The sequence below is a fragment of the Dipodomys merriami genome, unplaced genomic scaffold (assembly GCF_024711535.1).
Source record: "Dipodomys merriami isolate MVZ:Mamm:240054 unplaced genomic scaffold, mDipMer1.0.p SCAF_33, whole genome shotgun sequence".
Lineage (NCBI taxonomy): Eukaryota > Metazoa > Chordata > Mammalia > Rodentia > Heteromyidae > Dipodomys > Dipodomys merriami.
This window is the reverse complement of record NW_027204826.1, coordinates 11828235-11855887: the sequence shown is the minus strand read 5'-3', so window position 1 is coordinate 11855887 and position 27653 is coordinate 11828235. Positions and strand designations below refer to the sequence as shown.

Below are 27653 nucleotides of genomic sequence, written 5' to 3'. Positions count from 1 at the left end.
ATTAAATTGTGAATTGTGCATATCCCTCCCCACAAAAACATGTGGAAAATCTTAATTCCTTTATCTAAAATAAAGTTTAGCACAGTGGTTCATACCTACAACCCCAGCTACACAGGAAACAGAAGTAGAATAGTGGCCAAAAGCTGGCCAGTGACTGAAGTGTAAGACCCTGTCTGAAAAATAACTGAAGCAAAAAGGACAGGAGGCATAGCGCAAATTATAGACTGCCTGCCTAGCAAGCATGAAACTCTGAGTTCAAACCCCAGAACACCACCAAAAAGAAAAAGGAAAGAAAGTAAAACAGAGTAATCGGTTTGAGTTACAAACTCATGACTAATCTCTCTCTCTCTCTCTCTCTCTCTCTCTCTCTCTCTCTCTCTCTCTCTCTCTCTCTCTCTCTCTCTCTCTCTCTCTCTCTCTGTCTGGTCCTGGGGTTTGAACTAAGGCCTGGGCATTGTCCCTGAACCTCTTTGTGCCCACAGCTAGCACTCTACCACTTAAGCTACAGCGCCACTTCCAGCCTTTTCTGAGTAAGTTGTTAGAGATAGTCTCACCAATTTTTCTGCCCGGACTGGCTGCGAACCACGATCCTCAGATCTCAGCCAGGAGTACCAGGGGTTATGAGGTTATCTCAAGAGTGGGTTGTTGAAAGAGTAAGGTCCATTCTGAAAGGAAGTGAAGGACATTTTTTTTTCTGAATTCATACTTCGCCATCTATGGGGCTGAGATGCAAACCTCAGGAGTTAGGAACAGAACACATTGAGACCCTTTCAACAAAGACCCTCACTCATGCCTGTCTTTTATACGGTCCTCTGAAAGGAGAGAAACACCTCCCACCCCCATCCTACCCCCGTCCCAAGCTCCCAGATAAAGAAGCCATCTGCAAAGCAGCACAGAAGCTGAGCACAAAAGGTAGGTCCTTGCTAACGAGTGGGAGAGCCTGGCTCGACAGCCTGGGCTGCTGGCCAAACTCATTTGTTTCCACATATTCCATTTTGCCAAGAGAACTTGTTATAAATTAATAGGCCCCCAAAATACTTCCTTGGATACCTGAGGTAAAAGCTGCCAACTCTGGCCACTTCCCATGATGTGAGAAGAAGCCACGTGAACATGTAATAGAAGGAAGGAGCTGAGACGCACCACTGAGAGCACCCGAGGGCGCCACCGCCATCGCCCCGGGAAGAGAGTTTGTCACAGGAACCATGAGGAATGGTGACTGTAAAGCTAGCTTCTCCCCACAGGCGTCTACAGGCTTCTGTGGGAGGCGGGACAGAACGGAAGCCTTGTCCCATCACAAATAACAAGTATCTGTTCAGATCATGGGACTGTGCCCTTAAAACCATCCAATTGGTTTAGACTAACCTTCCGTGGAGGGAGACATTAGGAAGAAAATTTTAGCTGAAATAGCAGATGAAAAGTGAAGGGAAATGGAAGGAGGATCCTGGATTCCTGATCACATGTTACTTTCATGTTGACCCTGTGCTTTGAACTCAGGGCCTGAGTTCTGTCCCTGAAGTTTTGTTTTTTTTCTCTCAAGCCTGGTTTTCTACCACTTGAGCCACAACTCAACTTCCAGCTTTTTTTGGTAGTTCATTGGATGTAAGTGTCTTACAGACGTTCCTCCTGGGCTGGCTTTGAAACCAGGATCCTCAGATCTTCTGAGTAGTTAGGGCTAGTGGTATAAGGCATTGAAGCCCAGCAAAACACTCTTTAATAAATAAACCCATTAGGTTCACTGTTAGCCAGTAAGGAGCTAACAATAATAAAAAGCTAATAAGACTGAAGAAAATCAACAATTCAGCCTTGATCTGTCAAAAGAAGTGAAGTCCCAGGAGAGATCAATGGCTCCAAAATTAAACAGGTAAATACAAAAAACAAAAATCACATTCTAGCAGAACAGAAGTCCGTGGAACCAATGGAAAGCTGACTGTAATGGGTGGACGACAGAAAGCTCTGTGTGGAGACATCTGAGGGTCAGCACTTCAGGAGGCCTGGTCACAGAGGCCCCTCACACCTGAGGATTTTACCACTAAGACCCCACCCAGTCAGGCCCTCAATGAATGAGCATCAAAGAAAAACCCAGAGAGTGGGGGGGGGGTCATAAAATAATTCTGAAATACACCTTCATGCTCAATTCTTCTTGACAAGGAGAAAGTTTTTCACCAGAGCCTGTCCTAGGGTAATATGAGCAAAGTCCACCTATATGAGGAAAGGGAAATACTACCCAACTTAGGTCCCTCTGGTTATCTTGTCCCACCAAAGAAGGGGAAGGTGGAGAAAACAGATTAAGGAGCACTAATGATCACTGGCAGGCTGATCCGGGAACTGTGGGACTTTTTCCTCTGAACACCTCTCAGCCCCACCTTGAACCAGCATCCCTGAATCTCTGCCTGACAAGTATCTGGCATTAGGGGGCTGGAGAAACTGAGCCTGGCTTGCTCTGCTTCTCTAAGTAGCCAGGGTTTTTTTTTTCCTTTTAGTCTGCCTTTTAATTTCTTTTTGGTTGTTGAAATCTGGACATAATGGGCTGGTAGAAAGGAGCTCTGGTGGATGGGATTCCAGTGGGGTAGGAGGAAGAAAATAGTCCAAGACTGATCTGGACAAAAGCAATAGACTCTGTAAAAATCAAAGTGACAGCGAAAAGGAATTGAGTGGTACATGCTTTCCCTACCAAGTATGTGGCCCTGAGTCAGAGCACCAAAACAGAAAAGGAAGGAAGGAAGGAAGCAAGCAAGCAAGCAAGCAAGCAAGCAAGCAAAGTAGTAGGTAAGCTCTCACTAGTACTGGCCACAGAATATACCCAAAGATCCACATAACTTCACTTTGGGGTAAAATAATTAAACCTAGAGTTGGGACTGAGAGTTGTACTATATCCTGTTTATTGACCTCGTCCGACAGTTCATTTCCACCAAACCCCAACTTCCTGGAACACGACTGGCCACAGAGCACCACTGGGCTTGCTCAAAGAGTTCAAAACGTATGCACTGTCTCATCAGTACTGATTTCCTCCACAGAGTTAATGCCTAAGTTTATCTTCACTTTAATCCAATTTCACGCCTGGAGCAGAGGGATTCCAGCAGAAGGTCTCTCTTAACCTTCCGATATCATTAATTATTGCTACATTGGGAGTTACTGCATGGAACACGCAGGTTTTTAAATAGAAATCATTTGTCTCTCAGCAGGGAAACTCCACGGGTGTATTTCCCAGAATTCAGGCTGCTCCACTTGAGTGCTGAGTTTCATGGTGATCTCCCAGCCTTCACCTCTAAGCACTCACCCCAATTCACCACCTGTAGCAGGAGATGTCCATTTCCTCTTTAATTGTCGACTGGTGCTTTCTAGAAGGGAAGGCTAGCTTTCACTTGAGCTCTGGGCATTTGGTCATATTTCCTGGTGATTTTGTGCTAAAGGAAATCCCCTACCTCATTAAAAAATAATAATAATGGATTAATTGACCAGTTCAGTAACAAGTCGCTCCAGGACCCAATAAACTGTAAAGTGTACATTCCAATTACGACCGTGCTCAGCGGGCACCCGGTGGGGAGGCCAGCCTAATCTCTCTCCAGCATACAGGAATCTTTATGCTTGCTTCCTTCCTCATGTTGCTCTCATGATCCAATCGCCTCCCTCCCCATGTGTCCCGCTGTTGTGACCCAGCGTGCCAGGCTCTGTGAAAGCCTCGGGGCCTGGAGAAAGGATGGCTCAGTGTGCAGGACTTATTGGAAGAAGGGAGCGGTCGGGCTGAGGAGAGCCCATCCTCCCTGGGACACAAACATCTGCGATGCAAACCGCAGTAACCTGGCTGGCAGTGTCGCTGCAGCTCACCCTCCACACAGAGAGAAGGTCAGCAGGAAGCAAGAACATCGGTAACCCTCTCGATTGCAAAACCAGGCAGAGAAAGCCCGACCTAGTCAGGGACCTTCTGAGAGGCACAGCGAGAACAGTTCTCCAACGGGCCTCTCCCTGGAGGGCAAGCTACACCATCGTTTGGAAATCTTCGATACCATTGTAACAACACCACCACCCCACAAATACAAAGCACCACAGCATACGTGATTTCACAGGAGACCAAATTCCAAATTAGCTCAACAAATGTTTATTGCATGAATCCTCTGAGATGAAGGCTGTGATCATTGGTTCCATAAGAGCAAATATGTTACTGTGTCTCTTCTAACATGACGTTATAAGGCTTAGATACAGATCATGAGATTGATCTTAAAAGGAAGAAAGGGGGGGAGCGGGCTCAAGTGGTACAGTGCACGGTTAGAAAGCACAAGGCTGGGATTCAATCCACTATCCAAGGATTGTGTGGTTTGATTTTTCCTACCATATCTTGGTGCACTGTGAATACACCATCCAAATCTCTGGTCCTCAGAACCCCTTGATCACATTCTAAGCCTGCCATCAATAGGCAAAAGCCACACACTGCAATGGGAGGTACTTGGAAAATCAAAAATGCATTAGTAAAATTGGATCTACAGCACCAAGTGTTCACGATGGTTTAAAATATTAATGTTTACTGGATGCCAAGCTATTCTGAAGGCTCAACCACACTCCCGTGTAGCAAGAACAGTTTTGTATAGGCAATTAAATACACGTGCAAATATTTAGCACTATGTCGATGTCCATACCACTGAAATATAGTGGCTCATCAACTAGCCACCTGCTTAGCGGAGCCCATTAAAAATTTGCTCAGATTACAAATGAAAGCTCTCCTACCTTCTTGGCATTGTACAAATGCAAACAATTTGGGGAAACTGTGGGAGAAGGGTGTTTTTTTCCCTTAATATTGAAAGATAACTGAATCCTCAATTCTCAATGGAGGCCAAAGAGCTGGATTTATGCCAGGTGTCTCCATTTATCTTTATGATACTTTTTATGTCTCCTCAGAGACCATGAATTCTGCTGAATTGGCTAAACACATTCCTACTCATCCTTCAGTTTGGGTTGATTTCCAACAATTGAACATTTCAAGTAAGATATGAACATTCTTGGATGTGATATAAATAAATAAACCTGGATTTGATCTCCAGCACTGCAAAAAAAAGTAAATTTTATAAGTTAATTAGCATATCAAAGATCAAGTCTTATCCCAAATTAAACAGCATAAATGTGTGTATAAATATGCACATATACACACAAACATACAGCTTCTTTTTTAATCAGGGTTATACAGTTTATGTCTGGTATAGTAGTTATAATCCTAGCTACTCAGATCTGAGGAGTGAGGTGCAAAGCCAGCCCAGGCGGGAAAGTCCCTAAGACTCTTATCTCCAATTAACCACTAAAAAGCCAGAAGTGGAACTGTGGCTCAAGTGGTAGAGGACTGGCCTTAAGGGGGAAAAAAAAAAGCTCAGAGACAGTTGCCAGGCCCTGAATTCAAGCCCCAGGTGTGCACAAAAATAAAATATATGACAAGGTTATACAGCTCATTTCTATGTTGTATGGCTTGTAAGAGACAAAGCAGGAGAGAAACCTATATCAACATGTATCATATTTTTAATAGGCTGCTCAGACATCTTCATCATTGAACCCTGACATGTCACGATATGGACATGTGGCAGTCCCCAAGCTAAGAGTCGAGGGTTCATATGGTTTTGTTGAAGCCAAGAGCAAACAGCCTCTGCTTCTTGGAAGTCTGTCACGCGGAAAGCAGGAAGTGTGCGTAGGAGACAGACACGTGCCATGGGATAAGTGAGCTCAGCCCAGCTGCCCTGCTCACCACGCCGCCCGGGACAAGCACTTCACCCTCCTGAGTCCCCATCTCCTTACCGGTAAATGCAGTATTCATATCCCCGTGTTCAGGGCACCCTGCCCCACTGTGGGCTGGGCATCACAGCTGTCCATTCAGTGCCTCAAAAGAACTGAGTGCTAACTAAGCCTTCCCCTGGACACAAATAAAATCCCAATACAACGTGCTTTGCCCCCTGCTGCCATTACTCACATTGGATCATTTCTCTACTGAACACCAAAAAGAAAAAAAATAATAATTCTTCAGAATTTTCTCCAAGTCTTTGGGAACTCAAGAAGACTGGGCAACTCCCAGCATGACTTATTTATGTCCTGTGTGACTTCGGCCAGGTACTAAAGCCTCCATTTCCCACCTGGAAGTGGCAACCATTATAAAACATCCTTCCTAGGGCTCTTCTGAAGATTATATAATGTAATGCTTTTTAAGAAGTACGGGGCCTGCATTTTGTGTTCAGAGAATGGACGATATTGGCCTGGAAAGCCGCCATCTTCCTCCCCATCTCCCAAGACCTCCTTGAAAGTTGAGACCTAAGAGTTCTGCAAGGAGCTGAACTCATCCTGCAAAGCATTCTGGGTCAGCATCTGTGAACCCCAAGTCACCCAAAGGCACATGCCTCCTCAGCCACCCCTGTGTTGTCTTATCGTATTTCTACTGATTTTAAGTCAAAATGAATTTGTGGAGATTATTTTTTTTCTGTTTGTTTCTGTCCTAAATCCCACTTGCCCTGCATTGGTAGCTTAAAAAATGTGAGAGGTCAAAGAAAATATAGGCCAATGAAAATAACATTGCAGCAAGAAATTAATTGCAAAGCCTGTTTAATATGACAGGGGACTCCCTAAAACCCTATTACCTCGTTCCCTGCTTCCCGTCCTCTCCTGCTCAGGCACTGGGCACAAAGGCCAGGGCAGGCTCCCCCGTGCATTACTGCATTAATTTGACATTTCTGGCTCCAATTAACCTTACATTTCAGCTATTTCCAAAAGATTGTTCTTTTAATTTGTGATAAGGTTGTATTTTTTTCTATTGGTCTTTCATTGGCTTGTGCACAAAGGGCCTTTTGTAGAAAACCCAGCCCAGTTTCTACATTTCAAGGTAACACATTGTCATTTATACTTTTCCTTTTTGGGGGGGGGGGGGACTGGTCATAGGGCTTGAACTCAGGGCCTGGCTGCTGTCCCTGAGCTTGTTCGCTCAAGGCTAACCTGCTATCACTTTGAGCTACATACAGCTCCACTTGCAGTTTTCTGCTGGTTAACTGGAGCTAGAGTCTCACTGGCTTTCCTGGGCTGGCTTTGAATCCCAATCCTCATGTCTCAGCTTCCTGAATAGCTAGGATTCTAGGCGTGGGCAACCAGTGCCTGGCCTTCCTTCTTTTTGTTGTTTTAGTTTGGTTTTTGCAGGTCCTTTGGCCTGGGCACTGTCTCTGAGTTTTTGTGCTCACAGCCAGCACACTACCACTTGAGTCACAGCTCCATTTCTGGTTTTTTGTGGTTAACTGGACATAAAGAGTCTCACAGACTTTCATACCTAGACTGTCTTCAAGCCACAAGTCTCAGATCTCAGTCTTCTGAGTAGCTAGGATTACAGGCATGAGCCCCCGGCACCCAGCTTACTTTCCCTATTTCTAAGCAGAAGAGTTGAGTGAAAGTCAGTGCCCTGCAATGCGTGTGGCCAGGAACAGGTGGAAGAACCCCACGCTGGCACAGAGGGCAGTCACTGTGAACTAACTGGTCATACTCCAGGGCCGGGGCAGGGAGATCAAAGTAGGAAGATCTGACTCAGATCTGGATTCAGATCTACCTGAGTTTCTATAACACCAGGCTATCAAGCCTCAGGATTTTCATCAGCTTTGTGGGTAGGGCCACCATCCTCCAAGGACCAACAGAAAAGTGACCTTCTCAGAAGAACCTCAGGAACCTGTCCCCCAATAGCCTCTCCTATTGTTCCAAACAATTCTAGAGCAAGGACAGAGAACTATGGCCCACAGACCTAAGTGTATCTGGTTTTATAAATAAAGTTTTATTGAAACACAGTCATGTTCATTGTCTCAGTACCACAGCAAAGTTGAGAACTTGTGACAAAGACATGTGGTCCCCTAAATCTCACATATTTACCACTTGCCTCTTGGTGGACAATGTTTATTGACTTCTGTTCCAGACAGAGGAAAGAACAGAGGGGCCATGGGTCTGAGCAACACAGCACCCCCTGCTGGGTTCAAATACATTGCCGTTTCCCCCAAGACTCATGCAGCGAAGACTTGGTTGCCATCCTTGGCACTACTGGGAGGTGGCAGAAGCATCGAGAAGAGCTTAGTAGAAGGAAGCGACTCTTATTGGGGTACCCTTGAAGAAGATTACATGGGCCCTAAGCCCCTTTCTGTCTCTCCTTTGGCTTCCTAGCTACCAGGCGAGGAGCAATTCTTCAGACATGGGCTCCCATCATGATGTTCTGCTTTGCTATAGGCCCCAAAGCAATGGGCCAAGTGACTATGGATTGAAACCTCTGAAATGATGAGCCCAAATAAACCCTTTCCTCCTTTTAAGTGAATGACCTCTGGGCTCTCGTTACAGACTAGCTAGCACACACACCTGCAACCCTGTCCAGTTTGCAGGGTTTAGAAACAAGTGGTTGAGATATAAAGATGGGGAGTAGCTAAATACTTGTGTGCAGAGACCAGCATTGTTAAATCAGCACACGTGTGGCTCCTCCATGATGCTGAGCCCCAGCCACATGTGTATGTGTGCATGTATGTACATGTGCACATGTGATGCCCAGGCACACATATCCATGTACAGACATACCTATATGCATATGTACTAACACGCACACAGAAACACACGCAGACTGCATCATTTACTAGGTGTGCCTGCTGACACCCTAAGGGCTTTTTCTTTAAAGCACATATTTGACATCTGTATCAAGAAAACAATGCCAGACAAATATTTGACATTATTCTTTCTCTTTTTAAAGAAATTGTGTCGTAACCCCTCTATACAGTATTTTCACAATAAAAAAAATAAAGAAATGGTGTTGTACACCTTTAAAATCATTGTGTTTTGTAACATTCAGATTTGTTGCATCTGAACAACCATAGCTAAAGACGCACCCTGGTACAAAAAGCAATTCAAAATCTATCAATGACCCTAACATAAGACCCGAAACTCAGAAATGATTACAGGAAAGCACTGGAAGATATGATGCATCGACAAGAACTTTCTGAATCAGGGCTCAGGAAGTAAGAACAAGAATTAACAAATGGGAATGCATTGAATTAAGTCTTCAGCAGATCAAAGGAAATAATTACCAGCATGAAGAGACAGATGACAGGATGAAAGAATGTCAGCTATTCATCAAGGAAAAAAATGATTAATACCCAGAATATTTTAAAAGCTCACCCATAGAACAAATAATCCAATTAATAACAAATAGAACAAATAATCCAATTAATAACTGAGCAAATGAATTGAACTGACAATTCTCAAAAGAATTAGGAATGGCCAATAAATATACACAGAACTGTTGATCATCTTAGACATAAAGGAAATGCAAATTGAAATGACATTGAAACCTCACCCCCCTCAGAACGGTTGTCCACAAGAAAACAACGAATGCTGGAGAGGATGTGGAAGAAGAGTCATAGAGTCATTACATTCTGTGGGTGGGACATGAGCATAGATCCAAGGGAATGTAAGTCAGTGTACAAAAGAGACACCTGCAGACACACACACACACACACACACACACACACACTCACACACTCACACACACACACACTCACACACACACACTCACACACACTCACACACACACACTCACACACACACACACTCACACACACACACACACTCACACACACACACTCACACACACACACACACACTCACACACACACACATTAAGAACAGCACTGTCCACAATTTTCAAACTATGGACTCAGCCTGAATGTCCATCAAATAGTAAAGAAAATCAACTGATTGATTAATCAACTAATAAACAACTGATTTCTCAATTGGTAGATATAGAGTGTTATTCAGTCATAAAGAAGAAGAGTATTATGTCATTGGCAGGAAAATGGACCAAATTGGAGATCATGCTGTTAAGTGAAATAAATTCCAACTCAGGAAGACAAATGTCACGTATGTTCTCTCATATCACACACATACTGAGGGGTGGTAGAGAACCACTGGGTGGAAAAGGAGAGATGGATGGCAGGTGGACATGACAGATGTCATTATACACACACATATAAAACTATCACAATAAACCATTAAAACTGTAAAAAAAATAGAGGAAGGGGGATTTAAAAATGTATATGCCCATATGGATCTATCCCAATGAAACCCACTGTAGTACTAATGTATGCTCATTCAAGATTAAGATTTAAAAACACTTCAAAGAATTGTAGGCATGAGAGCCAGAGCATTATACAGCAAAGAACACAATCAAGTGTTTAAATAGACAACCTACAGAATGGGAATGAAAACATCTGCCAGCTGTCCATATGACAAGGTCATCCTTAGTCATACACACAGTCTATATGGATAGAACTCCAAAAATCTTAACAAAAACCAAGAATCTGACTTAAAAATGGGCAAATGACCTGAACAGATACTTCCAAAGACATGTCCAACAAATATGCAAAAATGTTTTTGCATATGGCCAACAAATATACCAGTAAAAAATGTTCAATATCATTAGCCACCAGGGAAATGTGAATCAAGAGTACAACACAATATCAACTTGCCCCAGTTAGAATGGCTATTAATAAAGCAAAAAAATTAATGCTCACCAGGATTGGTTTTTGTAAGGAATTCTTCTGCACTGTTGGTGGGAATGTAAATTACTACAACCATTACACATAACAGCATGAAGGTTCCTTCAAAATTAAAAATAGATCTGTCATACGATATAACTATCCCACCCCTCCGTAGATATAAAAGGAAATGAAATCCATGTACAATAAAAATGCCTTCACACCCATATGTATCACAGCTCTTTTATAACTGCTAGGAAATGGAATTACCCTATGTGCTCACAATGGATAAATGATTAATAATAATCTGACATATCTTCACAATGGAATATTATTCAGCCATAAAAAAGAACTATGTCATTTGCAACAGAATGAATAAAACCAAAGGATACCATGTTTAAAACAAAAAGCTAGACACAGAAACACAAGTGCTACATGTTCTTTCTCATATTTGGAAGCTGAAATAAACAAACAAACAAGCTCACCTGACAGGAGAAGAATGACTGGGAGGGGGCAGGGTGGGGGTAGGAAAAGTAGGTCAGGGAGACTGAATCTGATCAATACATACCATATGCAGATATTGAAATACACCCTGAACATCATTCGTACATCTAATTAATACACATTAATCAAAAGTTTTTAAATAAAAAAAAAGGAATCATTGGCGAGAGAGTTCCAACTTAATCAACCTCAAATAAACCCTCCATTTCTTAGGAAGGAAGGTTTCCTGGGCTGCCTTCTGTCTGCGTAATGAAATTATCCACCCTTCAAATTCTTTTTCTCAGAGCCCCAGAGCTGGCACGTTGGCTTCCTGTAAAATTGGGACCTCTAACCCCTTCAGCACTGCAGCCTCCCAGGTTGAAGCTCCTGATTATCTTTCTTATTTGAGCTAGTTTTGCTCAAAGGACAAAACTTCCAGGTCTGCAGCACTTGACCCTCTGAAAGATATTTAACATCTGAATTAAACCCACAGGCTCAGCCAGCAGTGCTCTTTGCATTTGATGTCTGAGGCTCTTTTTCCTCAGTCCTTAATCACAGCAGCAGCAGTAAATAAAGACAACACTGACCAACTGCATTCTCTGAGCTAAATGCCATCAATGAAATTCTTCATTTCCCTTACATCACAAAGCATCCTATACTCTGGGTCCCCACTGATTTTCAGTTATTCTGCAGACAAATACTAATGTTCTAAGTGAAGACCCATGACCTATTAGCACGCATCAACATCTGGACCTGGGCGAACCCAGGAGCAAGGAGTCAGAGAGGTGGACGGAGACAAGGAGCCAGTTTTGATAGAGGATTAGACAATAAAATCACACAGCCCTTTTTGCTCACTGCCCTTACGAGATAAATGCCAAAAGGCCCATTCCACAACCATTGACTGCAAAAAATAAAAAGAGGTTGGACATTTCCAGAAAGACATGCCTAGACCACCTTACTCCCAGAGAATCAGGGGACAATGTTTACTAAAGGCCTCAACAGCACATGAAACCTGCCACAAAGTATCATGGGAAGAGGAATAAGGCAAGCCAGCACAAGCCTTTCTGAAGACAGATATGTACTCTTCTGGCTGGGGAGTTGAGTTTCTGTTATGGGCTGATGCCCGAGAACCGGAAGGAAACCTAAAACCTTGCTGGGACCAAGCTAGAGCTGGTCCATAGCCAGATTTAACAGGCTAAAACCCACATCCCAGGTATAAGAAAAGCCTCCTGGTGGAAAGCAGTGGTCATAGCCACCAGACACAGACATGGAGACATACGGCCGGCACAGCATCCCTGGGGCCATTTGGCCTTGGCTTCCAGAGCAAGAACCTCTTCAGCCTGAGCCACCAGTGACCGAGAGGCCCATAGGAATAGGGCAAGGCCTTGGGTGCTGACCTTCCGGCTTCCATCTTTATGGCTGGCAATGAATGGCTACCAATCCTTGGGGAGTAAGGTGAGGGCCCTTTAAGTTTTAGGGTATATGGACCATGTCTGGCCAGAAGTCTGAAGGACAGGTTGCCCAGGGAGGAAGTCAGGGACTTAGAGAGAATACCAGATATACTGGAGGAAATAGTTGCTGGATCTCCACACACACACACACACACACACACACACACACACACACACACACACACACACACACACACACACACGTGCATGCGCATAGGCACGGGTACCAAAATCTATGGACAATTGACTTTCTTATGTAAAGTGCTGTAGTGTTAGCACAGGGCCTGGATGGGACCCACATACACACTTTAAATCACGTCTGGATGATTGTATTATTTAGGGAAAAATGCCAAGGGAAAAAAGTCAATACCAGTTTAACATGGCTGCCATTTTTACAAGTATTTTCAGTCTGTGGTTGGGTGGTTTGACCTCTGGCTAGGCAGACCACAGATGGGGAGGGGAGAGGTAAGCAGGTTATTTGTAACCACTGAGTCTGGGGTGATTTGCTCCACAGCTGCTGTTACTTCCCCTGGGTCCCTGCTGCTCTGGGTTCAGTTAATTCAATGAGTCCTCACAGCCCCATAAGCACATATTCTCCTTTTTACTGGTGAGAAAATCAGAGCTCTGAGCTGTCATCCAGTCCTCAGGTAATGTTTTATGTCCCCTGGTGGGTACTGAAAGCCAGGGAGGTGCTGGCCGGGCCTCCCCTGCCAGGCTGCCCGCCTGAACCTTCACCTTTCTCTTCCTTGTCATCTGAGGGGCTCTGACCTTCTTCAAGGTAACAGGGAGGCAAGGGCTGGGGGGCGGGAGGGGATGCCTGAGTCATTCCTTGGGTTGTTAAGTTAAAGCACTACATGCTGGACAGTTCGAACAACTAAAAATTTCCTCACAATTCCAAAGTCCAAAGCCACAGTGCTGGTTCCCCCAGAGGACCCCCCCCCTCCATGGCCTGTGTGACCTCTCAGGTCTCCAGAAGGTATGGTCCATGTCTATGTCCAAAGTCGTCTCCTGACAGGGGCACTGATCACAGTGGACGGGGGCCAGATAATCTTGATGTACCACATGACCTTGATGTACCTTAACCACCTTTCCTTAAAACCTCATTTCCACATGCAGTCCCATCTGAGACACTGAACACTTCAACACATGAATCTTAGGACTACACCAGGTAACTCGTTAACGATCACCAAAGAAAGTTTGGAACAAACTACAGAACCCATGGGAGAAGTTCTCCCCAAGTTCCCACCATAAATTCATGGGCTGACCCCAAGCAGAGTTGTAGACTCCTCTATTCCATCCACGGGGCCTCCCGATCCACTCTACTAGCACCCAGGGCCCTGGCATTGGGCTATCATTCCCTGCTCTGTCCATCAAAGTACAGTGTGTGCCCCAAGGGGGCACACAGACTGGACCATAATCCCCTCACCCTCCACAGTTCCAAAAGAAGGCAATATTGATCAGTTCAAGCAGGGCAACGGCTGACATTAAGCAAATTTCAAGGGTTAGTTGAAGTTAATTGAGTTTAATCATATAATGATTTTATAATTGGTCATAGCACACGTTTCTACATGGGTGGACTGAAGATCTAAAGCAAAAGGACTATCAGGCCGGAAGGAGCCTGGGCAGCAGGCCAGGAAGTGGGGTGTGGATCATGAATCTTCAGGGATGCCCAATGCCCTACGCCCCAGATGTGTGCACCAGCCACGATATCAGCCCCCACTCGATCCACTACAGCTTTCTGGGTCTTCGTTCTGCCTACTTGGTAGTATGTCCCCTCTTTGTTGAAATGGAGCTTGAAGCCAGGGTATCAGAAATGTCTTAGGTGACCAAAACCAACTGTGAAATAAGTGGGGCTCATTCCAAAATATTGGCTTTGTCTCATCCACCCAATAGGTGGAGGCCCCAATAATGAGTGATAGTCGCTTGCGGGCTGAGCTCATTTCAAGATGAACGTCCTGTGGGTCCCATGACCTCTCACACAACCATACTTGGGGCTCCAAGTTCTGCTTACAGAGCCACAGCATGAAACTACTTGGAACTTCACTGCACCCCTGGATTTAGGGAACCAGAAATGGCATCACTGTGTCCGGCCGGTGCTTTCAGATGTGGAGCTTCTTGGTGGGGAACAAATCAAGAGGAGAAAGAGGATGGGGAGCTGGACTGACCACCGCTAACAGTACCCGTGTTGTTATGTGTATGACTCCCAAACCACCAAGGGAATGTTTGCTTAACTTCGGGATTGCAATGAGCCAGAGTAGAAGAAAAAGCATGTAGCATTCATTTACTTACTGCTGGGCAGACGTGGTGCTCTCTTGGCTTCTCATGATCACCCTCCGGGGATCACAGATGGACAGAGGCTCCACGAAGTGAAGTCTTGTGCCTGAGGTCACACGTCCAGTGCCTGGCTGGCTCCAGCATCTAGGAACCCGCTGGCCGTTCTGGAATACCTGCTGGTGCATGATGGGAAAGCTTGGTGGACTCATGCAGAAACTCCCTTCCATTGGACAGATAACATCAAACTGGGTACCACTCATGGTCCTGCCAGGAAGGGAAGTCTGAGATTCCACCTCAGGCCAAATGGCCAAGGATTCTGTTAAAGACACACTAACACCTTTGTCCCCTCTTAGCCCTCTTAACCTTTTCTCCAGGAGGTTAACTATTCTGATAGGAATGCAAGGGAGTGAAACAAACTAAACAGGGGATGGGACCTACCTCACAGACAAAAGGACAGCACTGGGATGAGGGTCATGGGTCAAGCGGCAGAATGCCTACCCAGCAAGCCTAAGGCCCATCCTGACAAAAAAATAAAGAGACAGACAGAAAGACAGACGACAGACAGATAGACCAATACATATATGGACATGTATCAGATGGATGGATGATAAGATATATTACAGCTATAGATATCATAGATAGATGGGAGAGTGGGTGGGTAGATGGATGGATGAATGGAGGGATACCTTCCTATAACAGGGTGTCTAGAAAGGGTATTGATTTGTCAACTCAACAAAATCTCTAGGGATTGTAAGCCCATATTCCTGACTCCGCCTTGATGGCCAGCTATCAAACAGGTAGGCTTCCCACCAGGTGGGTAGGAAGGCAAACTGTTCTTACCCTACAAGAGACAGAACACCCCATCCATCAGTGACCTGGAACTTTTCCTGCCGAGACAGGGCACAAGCTCAGCTTGCACTCAGCTGAGGCGCAGAGGATCACAAGCTGGGTCTTCCAGCCACATCTCTGGCCCTCCACAGTCATGGAGGGAGGAGGGAACTGACAAAATCAGGATCCCTCAGAAGTAAAGGGAGCGGAGTACTTGGGAAGCAGAATCCCAGGGCTATTGCAGCTCCTACAACAACATTTCCTCTTAGCACCATCCTCAGATCAGACTCCCCAGCAGACCCAGGAAGAAGCCAACACACACTCTGATACCTGTCCCCAGAAAGTGATTCATCATGAAACTTCCTGAGCCCACCCAGACAATACCTGCCTCCTCCATCTCAGGCCTTTCATTGGTCCCATAGGACCAAGTTTAAATGTTGTACTCTAACACAGGATTGAACATTAACAAGGGGTCACCGTCATGATTCTCAGGACCTGCTGACAAACTCCCTGTCTTCTATTCCTCCTGTTTCAGTACGTTTGTGTTACCTTCTCCCCATGGCTGTACAAGAGCTGAGAGACCAAGTGAATCTTCTGCCTTTGCTTCCTCTGGAGTGGGGTCTTTTCAAAGCCTCAGCTGTGAGAACTTCGTCAGAATTTGGGGTGTCTGTGACTCCAGTTGAGAAAGTTTTGCTTTCCCACCCATCACTTACAGAGCAAAAGGAAGGGATGGTCATATTTCCGCATTCAAGGCCACCTTTCCTGTAGGTTAGCTATATTGATCACTCACACGTCCAGGCCTGACAGGTAATCAATAGGCCCTCTGACCCAGATATGTGACTTGGCCTGTTGAGGCTTTAAAAACAAGAAGTGAACATGGCAACTCTGGTTCACGCTTTTCATACACGAGAATTACATTTTTTTTTAATTCCCCAGAGTTGCAAAGCTGTTTCTGCTCAAATTACCCCAGCCATTTTAGGAGTGCATACACAGAGGGGTCTTCTCATCTGTTCCTGACGGCTAGGTCTGAAATCCACCCCAAGCTATTAAGAGCAAGTGACAGACCTAACACTGGAGAAATCTGTGTCTGCCCCCAAAGAGCCAGGCTTCTATCCCGTCACTCTTCAGGGGGACTGTTAACCTTCTTGGGGAGAAAATGATGACTTGCTGGGGAAGAGGAAGACAGAAGTGAGTTGAGCACCTGTCAAGGAAGGAGGTTGCCATACGGAAGCCACTGATAGTGTGACCTTCAGAAACTGAGAGATCATGGCAGGTGCTAATGGCATTGACCTTCACACTATGGGTTTAGTAGAATGGGAGATGCACAGAAGATTCTCAAGGAGAAACAGAAGGCAAAACCTCCAGCACTGTGTCCACTACAACTAAACCCTGTCCACAGGCACCTCCTCAGTACATGCTCCCTTGGACATACCTTTAACATCGTGTGTGTGTGTGTGTGTGTGTGTGTGTGTGTGTGTGTGTGTGTGTGTGTGTGTTCTGTCTCAATCCAAGGTTGCAAGTCCATTAAATCTAAAGGCATGAATCATGACCAATTCATATCTAAGTCCCACTAGACAAAACTGATTCTGAATAATGCTTACTAAATGAATGAATGAATGAATGAAATGTGGCATCCAACCAAACACAGAATTTCAAAAGATGCCGAAATCTTCAAGAATAATATCCTGAGGGAAGGGAAAGGACAGCCTCCCTTGTCCTTGTCCTTCAGTTTTGTAAAGGAGAATTACAAAGTACAATAAAAAACAAATGGACTTTTGCATCCAACATTGGGTTCAAATGTCGGCTTCACCAATTGGTTTATACCAACTATCGAGCCCTTTTGTCCTTCAGTTTCACAAAACAGAAAGTGGGCAGGATATGGCTCAGAAAGTTGTAGTAATAGCAATTACAGAGCCATGGTAACAAGTACAGGCAAGGCACAGGGGGTGCCTGACACCTCTTTGTTACTCAATGAGCTGTGATTATTCCTAGGGTTATTTTTAACCAACACATACAGGGCTAATACAGACAACTGATAACAAAGGGATGGCCAAGAAATAGTTGGGAGATGTTGATGAGGGAAAAGGAGGAGGCTCGTTAGACAATTTTTACCTTAGGAATGACACAATATCAGCACATCTAGCAACAGACACACACTCTAGAAAGCTTTTTTTTTCTTTTTTAACTTTTTTGGCAGTGGTGGGGGTTGAACTCAGGGCATTGCATTCGCCAGGCAGGTACTCAGCTAAATCCTGGTGACCTGTTTATCATGATACATGCAAAGAAAGAAAAGCTTCAGAGATTATTCCAAGCATGAGTGACTGTGAGGCCAAATGCCTTTCAAAACCATGGATCTTGTCATTGTCATCAAAAATATCATCATCAAGGCATAGATGTAAGATGGCGACGGGGCAGTAGGGAAACGCCACAGCGCTCTCCAACCAAAAAGAGAGTTCGAGTTCCAACGCTTAATCTCCCCAAGAGACCGACAACAACAAAAAGACGAACACTCAGAGAAAAACCAGAGGCGGAGAATAACAAAAAAGAAAGAGGAAAAGAATTTCAAAACAGAGAAAAGCGAAGACCCCTCTCCCAACTTTTACTGGCCGCGCGGCAGCGCGCCAAGCCGCCGGCCAGCCGGCCCGGCGGGGGCTGTGGGAGCCCCAGAGAAACAGCAGAGACACAGGGGGCCACTTTCAGAACATCAGGTACTGGTTTGCAGAACAGCAGATCGCCAGGAACAGAGAAACCTACCAGCCGGGAGTCTCCACGAGGATCCCACCCCCACCCCTCACTCTCCACCCGAGCAGAGAGGCTCCATCCCGCCAAAGCCGCTCGGCATCAGCAGAGTGACAAAAGGACCTGCGGCAGACCACCCGGCCCGCCTGATCGCGATCGCAACGATCCAGCACTCTCCACCCGAGCAGAGAGGTTCCATCCCGCCAAAGCGGCTCTGCGCGACAAAGGGTCCTGTCTGCAGACCACCCGCCCGCCCGATCACGATCGCAACAACCCGGCGGGGTCACTTGGGCCCCAGAGGTACCGAGAAGAAGCTGCCTGAGCGTGGACACTCTTGACCCAACAGCTTCGACAGAGGCAGAGACAGAAAAGAATCACACAGAGCCACCACCGCCCAACCCAGCCCGGATTGCAACAACAACTGACGACCTACACCACACAGAAACAACCAGCTCCAGGGTGAGTACCCCACAGGGGAAGTGTATCCCTCAAGGGAGACCAGAGCTGGAGGGAATCCCCAGACCCTGACCTAGACTCCCTACCCCAGCACCCGGACCACAGGACCCACTAAAACTGGGAACTGTTTGAGAGCTCCACCAGCCCGTGGAGCACACTCAGCTGGCCAGGCTAGAGCAAGAGCACCCCTGGAAGGGAGCTTAAATGCCCAAGCCAGGAACAGCGCCCCTGGGTCAAGACTACCAACAGTAGAAGAAATTTGAACTGTGTCCCCCAGGCTGTATAACCTAGGGGGTATACACATCAGCACAGGCCTAACAAGAGCGCTCCAGGCTGGGGCCGGAACCAAGCCCGGGGATCCGGCGCCTGAACAACACAACCAACTCCTCCCAATTGAAGTAAAAAGCTGAGCATACGCCTCAACAGAGGGGAGAAAACCAGGAAACAACACTCCCCCGGGAAGCACGCCTGTGACAACAAAAGACCTGGAGGCCCAGGACAAGAGAAGCCCAAACCCCACCAAAACTCCACCCATATACCCTAGACTGGGAATTGGGCAACACAGGCTGCCAGCACCTGATAGTAAGCAGGAGCTCAGACTGTTAAGGCGGCTCAGCAATAGAGTGATAGTCTTGGATGTATGAGGCCCTGCATCTGATTCCTCAGCATCACAAAAGCAAAAAGGGTCAGAAGTGGTGCTGTGGCTCAAACGGTAGGGTGCCAGCCTTGAGCTGAAAAAGCTGAGGGACAGCACCCAAACCTAGAGTTCAAGCCCACAACCAGCCCAAAACAAATAAACAAAAACACATCAGGAGCCCATAGCAGACTCCAGCATTTGGGAGAGTGCATCCAGAGCATCTGTTCTTCACAAGAGCACCCGTAGGAGCAAACACAAGCAGTCTAGGCTGCTCAACCCTTCCAAAGGCAGGAACTGTCAGCAATCTACAGCAGAGAGCTGAGAATCCTAAGTAAGTCAGAATAGCAGCTGGAAATAGGCTCCCAACAGAACCCAGATCAGGCACAGACTCTCTCTACCAATACAGAATCAGCAACCAAGCAAAGACAGACTCACCAAAACAAAATTGAAGAGCAGTCTCCTGAACCTCCATGCGAAAATCACAGAGAAAAATCACAAGGTTTACTACCACCCAGGACAGCAAGCTCACCCCAAAAGCCAGCAGCCACACAGGGGAGAGCCCCAGTGGGAGCAAAGCAGGAATGGAAGACAAAGGCTACTTCCAAGGGTTGCTGGAGGCAATGACTCAAGAAATAAAGCGAGAAATTTATCAGAAATTGAAAGAGCACAAGGATGAACTATCCAAAGAGATACAGGGTATCAAACAAGAGATGCATGCAAAAATAGAAGCTGCACAAACCTCAATAAGAAGTGAGATAAACGCCAAATTAGAGGTAATGCATACCTCATTGAGAGGTGAGATCAGTACTCTGAGAACCAACATTGAATCCATAAAGGGATCCATTTCCTCCATGCAAACCACAATAGAAGCCACTGTCAACAGAGTGAATGAAATGGAAGGTCGAGTGTCAGATACAGAAGACAGAATACACCAACTGGACCAAAAAGTGACAGATATGGAAAAATTACTCAAATTAAACCAAAGGGATATTCAAGAGCAAGCAGATAATGCTAAAAAATTTAACCTTCGCATAATTGGAGTGGACGAAGGTGAGGAATTCCAGAGCAAGGGAATGCAACACCTATTTAACAAGATAATCAATGAAAATTTTCCCCACCTCAAAAACGACCATCTTAACTACATCACAAAAGCTTATCGAACACCCAACAAGCAAGACCCCAGGAGAAACACTTCTAGACACATTATAGTAAAAATGATAGATCTGAATAATAAGGAAACAATCCTGCATGCAGCAAAAATGAAGAAGGAGCTATACTACAATGGGAAAAAAATAAGAATTACTGCAGATCTCTCCACACAAACAATGAATGCAAGAAAAGCCTGGGAAAGCACCATACGAGCCCTGAGAGCCAATAACTGCCAACCCAGACTGATCTACCCGGCAAAGCTAGCATTCACATTTGATGGAGAACTGAAAACTTTTAATAGCAAAGAAAAACTAAATGAATTCATAAACATTAAGCCAGCATTACAAAGAATTCTAAGAGGGGGGACACAACCTGAAGAAAGCAGCCAGGAACTGGGGCCTGCCCCAAACAGGCATTACTCAAAGTCTAACTGAGCAAGCACAGGAGGAAAGGAAAAAAGAAAAACTTAGGAAAACGGAATGGCAGGGACAACAATGCATCTCTCTATACTTTCTCTTAATATAAATGGGCTGAATTCGCCAATTAAAAGAAAACGAACTGAGGACTGGATAAGAAAACAAGACCCATCCATCTGTTGCCTTCAGGAGACCCACCTCTCAGCCAAACATACAAACAAACTCAGAGTGAAGGGGTGGAAAAGGATCTACCAATCAAACGCCCCCAGTAAGAAAGCAGGTGTAGCTATCCTGATATCTGACAAAATAAACTTTTCATTAAAATCAGTACAGAAAGACAAGGACGGACACTACATATTAATAAAGGGAACAATCCAAGAGGAGGATATAACCATCATCAACTTATATGCCCCAAATATTGGTGCACCTAGATATGTCAAACAAATGCTCTCAAACTTACAGAATAAAATAGATCCCAATACGATAATACTAGGAGACTTTAACACACCACTCTCACCAAAGGACAGGTCTACCAACCAGAGGATTGGCAAAGAAGCTACCGAATTAAGAGAGGCCATACTGCAAGCGGAATTAACTGACATCTACCGAGTATTTCACCCTAAAACAACACAGTACACATTCTTCTCAGCAGCTCATGGAACTTTCTCCAAAATAGACCATATCATAGTTCATGCAAGGAACTTAAGCAAATACAAAGGGATCGACATAATCCCCTGTATCCTATCTGACCACAGTGGAATCAAGCTAGCTCTCAATAACAAAGCATACAGCAGAAATTTCTCCAATACATGGAAATTGAACAGCACACTCCTTAACAATGCCTGGATAACAGAAGAGATCAGAGAAGAAATAAAGCATTTCCTACAACTCAATGAAAATGAAAACACCTCACAAAGAAACTTGTGGGACACAGCAAAAGCAGTCCTGAGGGGCAAATTTATTGCCCTCAGTGCCCACATCAAGAGAATGGAGACAGACCAAGTAAATAATCTCATGTTGCAATTAAAACAGCTAGAAAAACAGGAAAAAATGGAACCTAAAGCTACTAGAAGAAGCCAGATAACCAAATTAAAAGCAGAGATTAACCAATTAGAAAATCAGAAAACCATAACCAAAATAAACCAAACAAAAAGCTGGTTCTTTGAAAAAATAAACAAAATTGATGGCCCATTGGCTAGATTAATTAAAAAAAGAAGAGAGGAAACCCATATTAATAGGATTAGGGATGCCACGGGAAACATCACCACACGTACCCAAGATATCCAAACAATTCTAACAGACTACTTTCAAAAGCTATACTCTCTAAAGGAAGAAAATCGGGCAGAAATGGATGCATTTTTAGAGAAATACAAGTTGCCCAAACTGAGCAAAGAAGAAGTTAACCAATTAAATAAGCCAATATCCTATAATGAGATACAGGAAGCTATCAAAAGTCTTCCAACAAAAAAAAGCCCAGGACCAGATGGATTCACAGCAGAATTCTATAAGACCTTTAAACAAGAACTAATACCCATACTCCTCAAGCTCTTCAGAGAAACAGAGAAGGAAGGAGCTATCCCAAACTCATTCTACGAAGCCAATATCACACTCATCCCCAAACCAGGCAAAGACCCAACCAAAAAGGAGAATTACAGGCCAATCTCCTTGATGAACACAGATGCAAAGATCCTTAACAAGATTCTAGCTAACAGAATCCAGAAACACATAAAAAAAATAATTCACTATGACCAGGTAGGCTTCATCCCAGAGACACAGGGATGGTTTAACATACGTAAGTCAATAAATGTAATCCAACATATCAACAGAGCCAAGGTCAAGAATCACATGATTATCGCTACAGATGCAGAAAAGGCCTTTGACAAAATTCAACATTCATTCATGCTAAAAGCTCTGGAGAAAATAGGAATAGAAGGAACATTTCTAAAAACAATAAAAGCCATTTATGACAGACCAATAGCCAATATTATACTTAATGGGGAAAAGCTACAACCAATTCTCCTAAAATCAGGAACAAGGCAAGGATGCCCACTGTCTCCACTCCTCTTCAATATAGTCCTAGAACCCTTAGCCAGGGCAATAAGGCAAGAAAAAGACATTAAAGGGATCCTCATAGGAAAAGAAGAAGTTAAACTATCCCTTTTTGCAGACGACATGATACTATACCTCCACGATCCCAAAAACTCCATCCCCAAACTCTTAGAAATCATAAATCACTTTGGCAAAATAGCAGGATACAAAATAAACCCACAAAAATCAGTTGCCTTCCTATACACTGATAATGTACAGGAAGAGAGGGAAATAAAGGGAGCAACCCCATTCACAATAACCTCCCGAAAAATAAAATATTTAGGAATTAACCTAACCAAAGATGTAAAAGAACTATTTAATGAGAACTATAAAAAGTTAAAGAAAGAAATTGCAGAAGACACTAGGAAATGGAAAGACCTCCCATGCTCCTGGATAGGCCGACTTAATATAGTAAAGATGGTAATACTTCCAAAACTAATATACAAATTCAACGCAATTCCTATTAAAATCCCAATGACGTACATCACTGAAATACAGAAAACAGTCCAAAAATTCATATGGAACAACAAAAGACCTAGAATAGCCAAAACAATTCTAGGGGATAAAGACAATATGGGAGGGCTATCCATGCCGAACTTCAAACTCTACTACAGAGCTATAATAACAAAGACAGCATGGTACTGGCACAAAAACAGACCCGAAGACCAATGGAACAGAATAGAAGATCCAGAAATAAATCCACAGGCCTACAGCCAGCTGATATTCGACAAAGGAGCCAAAGACATACAATGGAAGAAACACAGCCTCTTCAACCGTTGGTGCTGGGAAAACTGGGCAGCCACATGCAGAAAACTAAAAGTGGACCCCAGCCTATCACCATGCACCAACATCAACTCAAAATGGATTAAAGACCTTAACATTAAACCTGAATCTCTGAAACTACTGCAGGACAGAGTAGGAGAGACACTTGAACTAATAGGCACAGGAAGGAACTTCCTGAACAGAGTCCCAGGGTCACAACAAATTGGAGAGAGACTCGACAAATGGGACTACCTTAAAATAAAAAGCTTCTGCACAGATAAAGCTATCGCAACCAAGCTAGAAAGACAACCAACTAATTGGGAAAAAATATTTACCAGCAATATATCAGACAAGGGGTTAACATCCTGTATATACAGGGAACTCAAGAAACTAATCCCTCCCAAACCCAACACACCAATTACTAAATGGGCAAGGGAACTAAAGAGGGACTTCTCAAATGAAGAAATAAAAATGGCAAAGAAACACATGAGGAAATGTTCATCATCCCTGGTGGTGAAGGAAATGCAAATAAAGACAACCCTGAGATACCACCTTACCCCAGTCAGAATGTCCCACATCCACAAATCAGCCAACGACAAATGCTGGAGGGGATGTGGAGAACGAGGAACGCTATTACACTGCTGGTGGGAATGTACACTCATACAACCACTTTGGAAAGCAGTCTGGAGGGTCCTTAGAAAGCTAAAGATTGACCTCCCTTACGACCCAGTCATACCACTTCTAGGCATCTACCCTGAACAACAGGAACCAATATACAAGGACACGTGCACCTCCATGTTTATTGCAGCACTGTTCGCAATAGCTAGGATATGGAAACAACCTAGATGCCCCACCACAGATGAATGGATCCAAAAATTGTGGTATCTATACACAATGGAATATTATGCAGCCATTAGAAATGACAAAATAATGGCATTTGCAGGGAAATGGATGGAGCTAGAAGGAATCATGTTGAGCGAGGTAAGCCAAGAACGAAGAGACAAACAGTACATGGTCTCCCTGATAAGTGGATGATGAATCCAAAATGTTAGGTGATATGACAAAACTAACAGGACTTAAGAAACAAAGAACTCCCACTCATCTGGTTGAACCACTACTAAATATCCCCATGCTGCTGATCACATATATGGTATATAACATATGAGCACCGTTATATATTACAGACTGTGATAGACAATTTGCTCCAGGAAAGTTAGAATGAACTTGTGACTTTAAATGAGCATCATTATTCCACAATACTGTGAATTTCCGGAAATTAAGTAATCACTTAATCACGATCAAAAAAAAAAAAAAAAAAAAAAAGAACCTTGGGGAAGGGAGGGAGGGAGGGGATGGTAGGGGGAAAACAATGGAGGGGGTAACAATGTTCAAGAGGAAGTGGAAGTGTACTCATTACCTCACTCATGTAGCTGTAACCCTCAGTATAGTATCTCTACAATAAAAAAAAAAAAATATCATCATCATCCTGTTAGTTTCCTTTTAAAGAACGTTCTAAAAAAAAGCATGATTTTAAAGGGGTTTCCAATCTTGCCATTTCAATGGTCAAAAATAACCAAAGCATGTCTTGTCACCCAAAAAGTTTCCATTTTGATGTCGTGTTTTCTACACTGCTTGTAATTACCCACAAGTGTTTGAGAAACTTCTCAAGAGTCAAGTAGGCAAGATAAATCCTCTCCAGAAACATCTTGTAGCACTTTGAACAAGTATGTGTTGACCGAGGAGCCAAGGAAGATGTAGACACACACACACACACACACACACACACACACACACACACACACACACACACAGATGTGTCTCCCCAGAGGACATAAAATAGCAAGCATGTCATACCGACTGCCCATCAGCAGGGCAGCGTGGAGCAGAGAGAAAGGAACTCAGCTGGACAGAAGGAGGAACCCGCGCAGGGAAGTGGGCAGACAGCACCTTCTGTAAGGAACTCTTGGCTCATGTCAATTAGTTCCCTTCTGGTGGAGTCACAGGCAGATTGCATGCGCTGTCACCAAGTGCTGCATACCGCCTAACAGCTTTTCCTGGAACTTCAGCATTTTAGCAGTGGTCCAAGGGCAGAAAAGTGGCCCAAACATAAAAGTACCTTCCAACCATTTTTCCAAACCCTGTCCTGCCACAAGATACATTAGTGCTTTTTTTTTTTCTAACTGTGTAGCCAATCCAGGAAGGAGGTAAAAGGTAGGCTGTTCCGGCCCCCTGTATTCCTTGGGAAGGGTTTAGAGCATGGTGCTGGCAGGCATGGTGCTGGCAGGCAGGATGGAGAGAAGGGAGTTAGAGCAGTGTGGGAATCGCCAGCATCACCCAGGCCTAAAATCGGCCTTCCTGCTAGAAGCCTGGAGGCTCTTTAAAGTCCCCTCCATCTCTGAAAGAGAACCACTACCTGATGTCCCCTGTTTGTGCTGGGGTGGGAGGGGGATGAGAAGCGGCAGAAGCAGCTTGACTCTACACTTGCCCCCTGCTGTAGCAGCTGGAGAAGAAACTGATCTCTGCTGAGTCCCAGCATAACTTCAAACATACAAGACAAGCATGAGGAACGTTGTTTTTAAAGGGGGGTAGAGGCTCTCCTGTGCTACACAAGTGTATCATAAAAGACAAGGAAATAATGCTGGGCGTATATTCCAGGTTCCTGGAGCAAAAGACACTTGACAATCCAGTGCAGGAATGCACTGTCTGTCCCTACACCAGATCCTGTGCTACACGGAGAGGAGAGGCTTGCTATAAAGGACATTGATTGGGTCAGTGGATAAACTCGGCATATGGCCAGTCTGTAGGATGAAGGCGTTCTATGAATGGAGACTGAGAATACTGCAATCACATAAACCACAATCCCCGGCCCTGACACATACATATATTTGAGTGTATATTTAAGTGGAAAGGATGGTGACACATGTGATTTACCCTTAAAAACTTTAGAAAAAGTGATGTGTGCAGAGCAAATACGGATAAAGGATCCTGCGAATTCCTTGGAACATCTGCATTTCAGCTAGCCTTGTGAACCTCAGGTTGATTTCTAAATTTACCCAGGCCACTTTCATGCTAGTTCCTTGGGAGGCTGTGACCTGGAGGATCACAGGTGGGAGCCAGTCCAGGTAAAAAGGTCTACAAGTCTTCATCTCCAAAATAACTGTCATGCAGCAAGACTGGAGGCCTGGTTCAAGTAGTACAGCACCAGCCAAGCCAGCATAAGACCCTGAGTTCAAACTCAAGTAACAAAAAATAATTCAAATTTTAAAGTTGTTTTAAGTCTTATTTTCTTGAGCTAACATAGGAAGAGGCAGAGTCCCCAGTGCTGGAGTGAAGAATGATCAGCCATAGGTGAGAACCCAGTCCACATTTCTCAGGTCCCCACTGTGTCCATGGGACCTCCAGGGAACCCGGTAACCCCGAGCTCTGGGGACCCTGTGACTCCTCTGTGACCCTGACAGAGGCCGTGAACAGAGATGAACGGGAAGAAGGCCTCCACGGGGAAGCCCCCTTCCACGTGGTCTCCATGTCCCCCTGGAACCTCCACCGCAGCCCTGTAGGGTTCTCTGTCTGGAGTCAGAAGGCCTGATTTCCAATCTTGCCTCTACCTCCCTGCAAGCAGGGGAGGCCAGTCCCCACCCGCAGAGAGGGGGTCCTTATAGCTGTCCATGTGCTTATTTACCCTCACCATCTCCTCCTTTCGGAGGAGAGCGGAAGGGGGAGGGGGGAGGGGGGAGAGGGGAAGGAAGGGGGGGCCGCCAGTGGGGGCTCACCCATGCGGCCCGGGGTGTCTATTAAAGACTCCCAGGCTCAGAAGCTGGGCGACCATTGAGTCCTCCTGAAGCCCCTCTTCCCGCGCCCCCAGCCCCAG

At 44.9% G+C, this 27653-nt stretch overlaps 1 long non-coding RNA gene across 1 annotated transcript in view; it reads right to left on the bottom strand.

Annotated features, from left to right (window-relative positions):
* The window catches only part of LOC138842042 (uncharacterized), a 147106-nt gene that overhangs the window by 118365 nt on the left and 1088 nt on the right, over positions 1-27653 (bottom strand). The window contains exon 2 of the long non-coding RNA XR_011376567.1: positions 14726-14886. This is a non-coding gene — a long non-coding RNA (uncharacterized lncRNA). The remainder of the gene's footprint in view (positions 1-14725; positions 14887-27653) is intronic.